Below are 12,319 nucleotides of genomic sequence, written 5' to 3'. Positions count from 1 at the left end.
TAATTTTATCTTGAGAATATTTGTATATTGCTTCTAGTATTTCATGTATTTACCTATGTACACACACATAGTAATCCAAAGGTTTCAAGAACATCCAAATATGGATAACAAATAAAATTCGAGATGGCTCGAATTGTGCTACGAAGAGGAGCAAACCAGATAAGACACACGACTGTTTTGGAAGTTATCTTGTATTCAGATTAATTTTCCAAACCATAATTATAGACTATGATATCTCCATTAGATATAGGTTTTCCACGAAGATAGTAATGTTATTTTTGCTATTTATCCATAAAAAAATCGACATTTTTTGTTGACAAATAAACTGAGTCGTTTGGTGTGAAATTCTCTAACTATTCAGCCCAGTTAGTAAATTTTTTCTCTGTCGTTCGGAAACATTTCTTCCGAACGGTTATAGACTTCATATAGTCCAATGAATCCACACGAAGCTGAGCAATAACGTGGAAATGGGAGCAAGCCGTACAAAAAAGTTGTTAGTAACTTATCTTCGTTTAATTCTTTCCTTGTTGGCGTACAACAACCATTATACATGTAATTAATAACGATAGGGCACATGTTCACACTTTGTTTGGTAGAACATTTCGTTGGAATCTCACGATTCCTATCGCATGGGGTTCATCTACAAGTTTTTGGTACAGTAAAGCAAAATGGTTGGACTGGCACTTACTCTTAATTCAGCAGCTCTACTGACGGACTTTTTTCTTTGGTGGGGTGGGGTGAGGAGAGTGGAAAAATTCCTGAGTACACTCACTCTTCCATGCTGTCTGAAGGTCTACCAAATACGTGGAAAATCGGCAACGCTTACAGTTTCTTGTAAGTTCCTCAAACATTCCTGACACTTCTGTCACCCGAGGCTTGTTTTTTCGTCAACTTTCTGAAACTCCTTTCACAGTGCAGCATATGATTTTAATTCAACAAGCTGCAGAAAATACTACACCTTCTAAATTTTTATATATTATGATCAACTGAATGAAGTTTGTTAGACAATGACATCACAATGTTGCCAATTTCAAAACTTCAAAGTATAATGTTCACTTATTTCATGCTGATGCAACTCTCCTCCCGGAATACACATGACACTTCCAATCTTACTGAATTTTAGAAGTCAAATGCCAAATTTTACAGCCAATACGATGATCTTTTTCTGCACTGACTATAGGAAAATTAATTACAATTATAAAGATTTGTTTTGATTATGTATATGTTCATTTTAACGTCCCTTTAAGAACTGTTTAAAACAAATAGTTGCACAATGAATAGATAAGTAAATGCTGAGAGATTACACTTCATGCTGCTGCACTTACACGCTTTATTTTACTCCCCTTAAACATGTTCTTAATAACAAAACTCTTTATAAAATGGAAGAAACAAAGAAATAAAAAGATTGCATGGTTTGTTTCTTTGGATAAAGTTTGAATATTTCTCTCTTCTTGAATTTGATTGCTTTAAATATTGTCGTTTTTAATATATATAACAACGCTAAAGAGATCGTCTTACTTCACTATAACAACATTTCAAAATAACAAATGAAATTTGGAGTTCGTAAAATTTCATATACTGGGATGCGTATAATAGTCTGATTTACAATTCTCAAATTTTCCTTGTGCCATAAAGTCGTTACTTATTACCTTCAGCAGCCACAACCTTGGAAATGGTAAAACTGTCATGAGGTCTAGTAACTCCACTTCTGGGTTTTTCTAACCCTGTCTCACAGTTGGGAAGGAATTCTTGTAAACGCATGCATTATGCATTTTATATGATTATTATTATTACTATTTTAAAAAGAATAAGTTTATTGTTTTAAAAATATAGCAATGAGAGTGCTGACTTAGGGTACGGTTATATAGAAATGTTCCTTTTACTCCTTCAACCTGATGGAAAAAACAAAACAAACCCATTATTTTAAATGGAACTTGGTGATATCGCAGGCTGAATTAAGCTTCGCGTCTTCTTTCCTTTTTCGAAAAATAAATGTTTGTTTTCTGTAAAGGACGAACAAGTGGGCAACGCGCTGATTGGCTATTCAGACACACACACACATAGCAGTTGTTCTCGTTACTCCAAATGTGTTGTTGCTCTCTGAGCCTCTAAAAGTTTTTGAATGTTTCTTGCTGCCAATCCTGATTTTCCTCTGAGTGACGAACACTGATCGCTGAACTTGGCATACTATTTTCGGTTTATAACTCCGAAATGAAGCATTTGTGCACCCAGGTTGGTCTATACTTTTTGTCTTATCTTGGTGTCAGAAATCACCTCTCAAACGTTGTCGGTGTTGTTTTGAAATACCCTGTATATAATATCATTACTTGCATGTTTATGGTGTCTGTTGAATCTAAGTGGATAGTTGGAGAAACTGTTACACGTTAATAATTTTTGCAATAAACGTATTGTTTTGCTCAGCGAGTAGTTCAAATCGGATAAATGATTATTTTTGTGCTCTCCACAAGGAATCGAACTCGAGGCCACGTTTACCAACGGTACACGTCCTAGCCACTAGAACAGCGGAGAAGGCTATAAACTGTAATCAAAGAAATAATAAAGGATAGCACCTTTCACATCTCAGGTTAGTACGAACTATTCTACAATTTCTATTATATTTGTGTATTCACACGATGTAAGCAGTACTAGGAATTTTAGCATTATTTCAATATGAGATTGAATATGACAGCAAGACAAAAATTCTTAAAACAGTAAACCTGAGAAGCCTACAGTGCACCACTGGCAGCTGTCCACTTTACTACATTGTACCTATTGTTCGGAGAAAAGATCGAACAACAGATGGTCGTGGCAACACAGAAGCGATCACAATATGTCACACGCACAAACACCAATAGAACCATTTGTCTCCTTATGGTTAAATACTCTTTCTCTATGTCGAATCCATTGACATTAAATGCTATTAGTGTCAAAATTTTTGCGCTTACCCCATTACACACTATTCATTACTTTACCTGTAAGCCACGTCAAAAAATAAAGAAAGAAAAGCATGTAATTTAATAATGGTAGTCTGCCTGTTGTTAATGCACAGATCTGAGATAGTAATTCTGCGATTATCAAACATGATAACCAGCAGCGTCAAACTAAATACAACAATAGAAGGCTAGGTGATAAAAATCTAGCAAGGCTAGGTGATAAAAATATATAAAAACACAAACACAGTTTCAACATACTGAGTTTTCATCAAACTTTGTCTTCATCAGTCTTCAACTTTACCAAACTCAGGAGAGAAATTCCCCCTGCCTTCCGCAAATAACGCACCTGATGCTAACACAAACACCTAACTACCTAATCGTCATTGCAATCTGTTTTTAATCCTTTACCACATCTATATATCAATTTAACTGATGTTCGGTGATCATACGGAGTCTTAAACACCGTGTAACGTGAAACCTATATGTCATTCCAAGTTCTACAATTATACTCAAGTAGTAAACTCCAAACTGCGAAGTATTATGGCCATTGGTGTCAATTATTAGTATTAGTATCAGCTGTACTACTAGTAGTACTATTACTACGATAAATGCTAATAATCTACTTTTGCACTCTATAGGATATAGCCATACTGTATAACATCTCATATTATGCCTTCAAGTTCCTAAATTAAACCGATAACAATTTACACAATAATAATAAGAAAACGATAAATCGAAATTTTGGCGGCAATACGCAATAGGGGCAGATGAAACAGAAAAAATGACTACTGATCACACGTTCAAAATTATGTTTGTAACGTTTGCATACAAATATCTGGAAAACTGAAGTAACCGAAATTAAACTTTTACAATATTATATAAATTAGAGAGGCCACCCATTTTACACTACCATGGTCTGGTCAATCCACTGCACATTGATGCTCTATTGCTCCTCACGTAGTATGGAATTTATTTTTAACACACCACCACGAACCTTCGTGAGTTGCGTCGACGCTTGATTGTTGCCAATCCAGACACTGACAATTTTCAACTCCAGATGTTTCCATTAAACTGATCAATATCTGTACATTCTTTATTAGAGAAGAACATTTAAAAATCGATTTTACGGTACGACGTTTCTGTGGCCAGCAGTGAGAAAAATAATTTCGATTCACGAACAGCGTTACTGAACGGGTTGTTTGTGACCCGGAGTGCACTGTATATGTAAAAGCATATAATAAGCACAATAATAAGAAATAGACACACCGTGTGGCTAGATTTAACCACTTAAACATGATAGTGGTTAACAAAACATTAGTGCAAGCAAAGCCCGGCAGGAAGTACCACAAGTAGTGTATAAATGTGGAAGGAACGGAATATGAAGTCGAACCAGTCCACTACGACAACGATTTCAATCCAAGATAACGAACGCCTATGTTCTACATTGAGCGCCAACATTAGGAAGAACCTTATATTCTTTAATAGGCTACATTAGGAAGACAATACATTTGAAGCACGAGAATGTGGGCAAATCGGAATTTCGGAAAACGTATGCGGATGGAAATTTTTACTTTAAATATGTGGACATGTTCGCATAAATGCTGTCGTATGGTAACCCAATTATTTGTCGAAAGTTCAAAGAAATCCAATTTTCTTTAATGTATCATCTATTAAACACCCGAACTAGGCCAGAAATCTCACACGGGAGGGTCCCATAAGTTGTCGCTAAAATCTGATTGCCACATAGCACATCTGATAGACCATCATGAGAAATGAACATGAGCAAAAATTAAGGTGCTATGGACCAGAAGGATAGGAGCTAGGGGGCTTCAAAATTTGAATATCTAAAGAACTATATCATGGAATTCTGTACGTTTAAAGTATATATCTTGAAAACCGTTAAAGCAATAAAAACAAAAGTCGCACAATATAATGAGAGCAAAATGCCCTATTGAAAACCAAAAACAGTGTTACCATAGGTGAAGCAGTGTTGCCACCTCAGCATAAAATATTTTATTATAAATAACACCATATACAAGTGTGCACAGATTTAAAATGCACTATTATTATTAAACATAACAGCGAAGCGTAGTGGTACAGTGTGACACACTATTGGAGTTACGTGTGCTGAAAGTGTACAAAGGAGAGGTCTGATATGTGGCAAGAGATGGTAATAAAGGAATCTGGATCTCATACTATGAATTTAGTTCAAAAGCATAACACAGATAGTATAACATAGCAAAATGTCAGCAGTGTCACAAAATATGATGCATTTGAAAAACGAAATTGAGTGATGCCATTTTCACGTCCTGTGTCAGCTTCGAGCTATATAGAGTGCAAAGTGGGATTCGAATCACTATGAAAGAGAAAGATAACAATGAAATGTAACAAAAGCATGTCCGAGGCGGGATTGGAACCCGCGATACCTAATATGTCGGTTGTCTAGCCTTCTAGACCACACCGCTATCCGTTCCGACTAAAAACGAAACGAGGTATTAACAAAATAATTATATTTCAAATGTGAATATAGTAATATTACGGTGTACAAACATAATTATATGGTATGTAGGAGAGGAAGTAAAAGAATATGTTACTTAACAAGAAAGACCAAACGAAGAAAGTACTCTTCCAAATACTGATAAGACAATCTGGAGAACCAGTTTACGGAATTAGAAAACACGTGTTTCTTTCCTCGCGTGTATCATTTAGTTTTCGCGAGTTGTCTGCCTATTCATTAGAACTACAGAAGTATATTGCAAAATCCTCACATTTTTCTAATACATTCTTTTATTACTCATTGTTCCCATATATTAGACTTCTCCATTGTTACATTTTCAGCACATGTGGCGTGCAACACTGTACCATTACACTTTACTGTTACGCTTAGTGATAATAGTGCATTTTAAATCTGTGCACAATTGTATATGGTGCTATTTATAATAAAATATTTTTATGCTGAATTGGCAACACTGCTTTACCTATGGAAACACTGTTTATGTTTTTCAATAGGGCATTTTGTTCTCATTATATTGCGCAACTTTTGTTTTGATTGCTTTAACGGTGTTCAAGATATAAACTTTAAACGTACAAAATTCCATGATATAATTCTTTGGATATTCAAATTTTGAAACCCCGTAGCTTCTATCCTTCTGGTCCATAGCACCTTAAATTTTGCTCATTTTCATTTCTCATGATGTTCTATCAGATGTGCTATGTGGCAATCAGATTTAAGCGACAACTTGTGGGACCCTCCCGTGTCAGAGTGAAAATGTATCCTAGGAGCGCTCCTGAACAACACGGCAAGACGTGATGAAAACAGAATTTTAACACTAATCGCTTGGTTTCATAGTATTTTCTAAATACTAGATCACTATTTATTGTTTTGAAAGTTCTTTAAAAAATGGAAATCTGTGCTTCAGAAATCTCTCAACCAAGCCTTCAATAGATGCTACACAAAACATAAAAAAAAGCGGGAAGGAGAGAAAGAAAGAAAGAGAGAGATAGTGAAGAAGTGGGATTATTTTTCAAGATAGTGGGTTGAATACATTGATTTGCGAGATACAAGTCTGGCAGCCCTTACGAAAACTCTCTCTCCAAGATCGTCCACCATTTTCTGGAAATACAGGATGATATCTTACAGAACCATACATACAGAACAAAAAATAAACTAATAAACTGTCTACAGATTCTGAATAATTATGAAGGATTCAACACCTATATTAAAGCAAAATTTTATTGAACTAAAGTTCACTTATCTCGTTTTCTTTCTTTTATCTACTTACATATAATACTAAAGTAAAACAATTTCTTTTGGAAGAGCAGTTAATTTAATGACCTTTAAAAGCGCAAAGCGTGAAAGCATCCTCAGACAAATTAACCAAGAATTCTTTACTATATGTACTGTATAATGAAGAAATGAATTAGGAATGTAAGAGGTAGCTACAATCCCACGGAATATCTTCTCACAGTGATTTCCCGACGAACAATTTCCACGTCTTCAGTGAGTAATAACCTGTCGTTACGAGCAAAAATATAGCTCAACGAAAATAGTTTCTTATTGATAACTTTTGATGGCTGAAAGTACAATGAAATAAGGAAGAGATTATTTCTCTGCAGTGATTACGTGGATCATTTCCTATATAAAATTTACCACACTGACAAAACCGGGAAATTCAACCTGCATATCACACACGTATTATAAATAATAATAATAATAATAATAATAATAATAATAATAATAATAATAATAAAATCTGTTGATCAATCTTAATTTAGTTGTATATTGAAATTCAGTTACTCAAAATAGAGAAACAAAGAAAAAAAGTTTCACGAGTCTTTGTTAAATATCAAATTGTCATGAACGGAATCTCCATCTAATCACATAATAATCTACCAATTAAAACAAATAGTAATTGGTTAATTGTACTTTGATGTGGCAGGAGGACGTAGACTCCAATCCACCATCCCTCTCACGCACACCACATCTAATCACACAAGAGGAGCTAAACGATCCGGTACGAAACCTAAACCTATCGAAAACAAAAGCGGAAATCTTGGGCTCTCGAATTCACGAGTTGAAGCTACTAGAAAAAATGTCAAAATCTGCATGTTTCGAAAACAGTAGAGTAACTTTTCATCTTACTTTTCGGAGATTGGAGGAATTGCGTTTTCTAACAATAATGATTTATTTCAAGAGCTGGACATGAACACAGTCCAGCCAGTCCAGCAGAATAGCGATTTTTGTTACACGTGTACGATAAGTTCGAAGGCAGTGCTGCTCCATATTGGTAGTCCTTATCAATCCGTCCCTGTGGTGTATAATGTTCACACGAATGAAATATATGATGTAATGCGCGACATACTGCAGTATATTCAATATAATACACATAATGTACAATCACGTGGCGAATCTCTGGAAACCTTAAAGTTACTGGAATACTTACAAGATGCATCATCATCACAGGTATTCTGCCAGCATTGGCAGGTCATCTGAAGCAATTAAGCAGATTCCATACTCTACGTTCTTCCGCTAACTTCATCGTCCTCACGTACGATTTTTCTGTCTTGATATCGTCCATCAACTGTAGCCTCCTTTGCCCCTCTCTTTCCTGCCACCATACCCTCTAGCATGTTCTTCATAATACCGTTCTTTCTTAGCCAATGTCCCAATTATTTTCGCTTTCTATTCTCAATAATATTTAAAACTGTTCTCTCCTCCCCACCATTTCTAACACCCTCTCATTCGTTTTCCGCTCCACCCAACTAATTCTCTCAATTCTTCTTCACATCCACATTTCGAAAGCTTCCAGTCGTTCATAATCATTTTTGTATATGTCCATGTTTCTGCCCTATACAGTACAATACTCCACACGATGCATGTTATGAATCTTTTTTTTTCAATTCTTTATTCCAGGTTCTACAAAACAGACATTTCTTCTTCCTACAGACTTCTCTAGCCACCCTTTCATTGCTTTCATTTCACGCATTTCACGTTCGCACTTTATATCATCACTAATAGTACTACTCAGTATCGAAAACTAGTCACCTGTTCTCTCTTCCTCCTCCTATTTCTATATTTGACACAGACCGCTTCGTTCTAATCACCACGGCTTTTGTCTTTCTAACATTTATTTTCATTCCAAATTTTTCACAGCCCTTCCTTAAGTTTTGCAACATCTTATTGATTTTCTTTCCAGATTTCGCCACAAATGCCATATCATCTGCAAATCGTGTACTATTCATTCTACCTACCGAAATGCCGTCTTGATTATGTAGGCTCTTTTCCACTATCTTTTCAGGTACCTACCTACGGGAGGGAGACACGTGACAAGAACACAGCAGTAGTGTCAAACAATCAGTGTTGCCATTCCAACACAAATTTATAGTTTTCAAATAGAACTATATAATTCTATGACATTAAAATAATTCGCATAAAATGTGAAAGAAAGTAATCAAAAGGTGGGTTATCAATGTTGCCAAATAAGACAGATATGAGGCAGTAAAGTCGAGAAAGTATGGGGTCCGTACAGGAAACGAACAAATGCACAACAACAAGTAGTAGTTTAGTCTTTACTATATATTGGTTCCTTCTGCAGTCTTGTTGTGTGTTGTACATTTGTTCGTTTCATTGTACAGATTCCATAATTCCTTAATTTCAAAACCTTATGTCTCCCTTATTTGGCAACATTGATAACCCACTTTTCGCCTATTTTCTTTCACTTTTATGCCAATTGTTTAAGTGCCATAAAATATATGCGTTCTATTTAAAAATTATAAGTTTGTGTTGGAATGGCAACACTGCTTGTGTGACACTACTGTCATATTCTTGGTCACGTGTCCCCCTCTCGTAGGTATCAGGTTACCCGCATACATTTTTCATTTTCTGTCTTTTCCGGCATTTTGGGGGTATAATTCGGCACACCCTCAACCGGTTACTGCTTGGTATACGTATTATATGTAGCGGGTAGATAAACAAGGCATTTCCGCACCGAGTGACTATCATCACGATTATTAGCGATACACAATTAGTCAGGGTACCAATTTTCATAAATATCTAGCTATCACGATTCGCATACGTCCCTTGTTAGTACAATCATTCCTTATCATGTCCGGTAGTTGATTTAACGACTGCTATTTTAACATTTTACACCGAAGTAAAATGGAGTTGTAGTAGCATCAGACTTGTGTCAGAATTTAACACAACTCGGGCAAAAGACCAATTGTGTTGAAATGACACAGCCACTTTAGTAATCCTTCTCATTATAAAATCATTTAGTTAACTTTTCGTTCATTAATTTACAGAATAAGTAAAAGTTATGCCCGTTTGAAGTTGGTGTGTACGCAGTATATTAAAAGAATAATAGAGCAATTAAGATCAAACTCGCATAACATTATCGCAAAAGTAATGGCATGCAAGAGAATAAGACACTGTGCATGATCTAGAGAGAGATACGGAAAACTTGATCATTTTTACTTTTCCTTGTATGAAAGAACAATTACACTCTGGATATACTGAGCTCACAACTGTGTTACTTAATGTGCGACATTTCTCCATTCCCAGCTGAAATTTCGAACTTGCACTCAAGATAGCGGCCATAGTTGCGCCCCCTCCCCTCTATTGATCTATTTGCCTCTCAGATTTCAAAATTAAATGATTCCGAAGACTTTTGACTCATCTTGTACTTTAATGTACCACGAAACATTTAGCTACTGACTTGCAGCAGCCATTTTCGTTACAAAACAATTTTAATTTTTTCTGTATGGTTGCCAGCTGTTGAATGTTCAATTCCCTCAATAAACGCATGAAAATGCATCCCTGTTATCAAAGTAGCTTTCAAATAAATATTTAAATATATATCTATTCCCAAACGGATACTAATATGCACAAAACAGGTATTTAAAGAGCTTTAGTTCTGAACATGATAAGGAACAAAACAGGGAAATATGGGATATACAAAGTGCGAACTCTACATAGCAGACACTTAAACGGACTTCAAAATACATTTTGTAGAACAAGTTTCAATACATGTTCCTTTGAATGTGGTGATATAAAGAAGGTACCAGGATCTACTGCCAAGCATAGCTTAAGTGAATCATATTGCAGTTACTTCTTGCTTCTCATTCACCTTCGATGAAACGACTGGGACTACATGAAAGAGAGAAGGAAACGCTAATATTGCTGACGAGATTATTGTCCCAGTTCACAGCTTCCTCGCTTCAGCAGATGTAACTAGAGAGAGCGTACAGAGATGAGAAGACACACGCCTACACCTTTCCACTAGTTCTGTTCACACACATTCACACATGTATGCTTGTATATGTATATATATGATTTGCAGAACGTTCAGTGGTTTTGACTTCCGCCAACACAACGGTTTATTGTTTGTTGTTCTTCCATACATCTTGCGATCTTCCTTTGGTACTGCAAGCCTACTATATCATGAAGTAAACTTCTACATTGATACTGAACTTCACTGAATTTTGCAGCATAAAAGTCAGAGACATTATGGTATCAGTAACAAGCGACACTGGAATTTATTTTGCCAATAAAATGAGTATTTTTGTAAGTTAGGAAGGTGAGTATTATAATGCATGGCCACATCAACTTTTAATTATGTCTTAATCCAACGCCGAGATTACGTGTAATGGTTTGTGCAAAATAAAGATCATTAAAGTTTTCTACTTGATAACTTAATAATCAACATTTTTTTTAGAAATTCAGTTGCATACAATAAATATAGGGTTTATTATGTGTTGCTATATACTGCAAAAATAAATAAACCTAATTAAATCAAAAATAAATAAATGTATTTGGATCATTTCGTGTCAATTCAACAAATATATATAAATTTTAAATGACACTCGCCATTATTTGATATTCTTCAGATTTCGTGAACATGTTTGTTAACTAAAACTGCACACGTTACATAGCCTGAATATTTTACAACACATGCTGCACGGTTTCTGTGTAGCAGTCATTAAAATTTATACAAATAGCACATATCTCAAACACGGTTTTCAACAACACTTCTAATAAATATCACTTGAACTACTGCACTTCGAAACACAATTTTGCGTCTAAATAAGCGTTAGCTACTGGCGTGAGATATAATTGTATAATTCCTAGTTGTTGTTGTTTTTAAATAATCATACACAGATATGCAAAATTTTAATCGCAAATACTTTCCTCATTTTAACAATTGCTTTATCTGGAAAATTCCTCATATTTTCACATTAAATACACCTAATGTTATAAGAAATAAGCACAAGAAATATTATTTTGGATAAATTACAAATGGTTAAGAAAAAAAACTTGATTTACACTTCATGTTCTAATAGACCAACATGTGTTAAGTTTCAATATTCAGCGTACTTACATTCTAGTTAAGTACGTATCTTAAAGCAGCAAATCCTCCATGTGTCGCTGCAGGTATTTTCATTTCTCTTTCCGCATTTGCCATATAGAATTCATCTGAAGTCGAAATCTCGCATGAAATTCGAGAACACCTCAAATGAACATCTTAGTAAACACCCTTATTCCCTTTCTTTCATTCTAGGTCAAGTATACTGATTTAAATAAATAAATAAATAAAAAACCTTTTCCTGTTTTCCTGATTCTTATAGACATTTAAGAGCCGAATCCAAATATGTGTTTAATTTTCCTGCATCAGGGATAGTTTAAGATCAATCGCCATCATCATTGTCATAGGTTTTCTGCCATGATTGGCAGGTAATTTGCCGCAACTGAGAAATTTCCATATATCACTATCTTCAGCTAATCTTTTCGTCTTTATGAACGAAGGTTCTGTGTTAATATGGTGTCTTCCCACTTGCGACAGTCCTATTAGCGACAGGAACTGTTAACTGTCCTATGAGCGACCGATTCG

The 12,319-nt window shown here is 35.2% G+C and overlaps 1 protein-coding gene across 2 annotated transcripts in view; it reads right to left on the bottom strand.

The window, feature by feature from the left end:
* Window positions 1-12,319, bottom strand: part of LOC145661383 (protein spitz-like) — a 598,112-nt gene that overhangs the window by 301,408 nt on the left and 284,385 nt on the right. The window lies entirely within an intron of this gene.

This window comes from Thermobia domestica, chromosome 1 (genome assembly GCF_964235325.1).
Source record: "Thermobia domestica chromosome 1, izTheDome1.hap1.1, whole genome shotgun sequence".
NCBI lineage: Eukaryota > Metazoa > Arthropoda > Insecta > Zygentoma > Lepismatidae > Thermobia > Thermobia domestica.
This window is presented reverse-complemented; position numbering and strand designations above follow the sequence as displayed.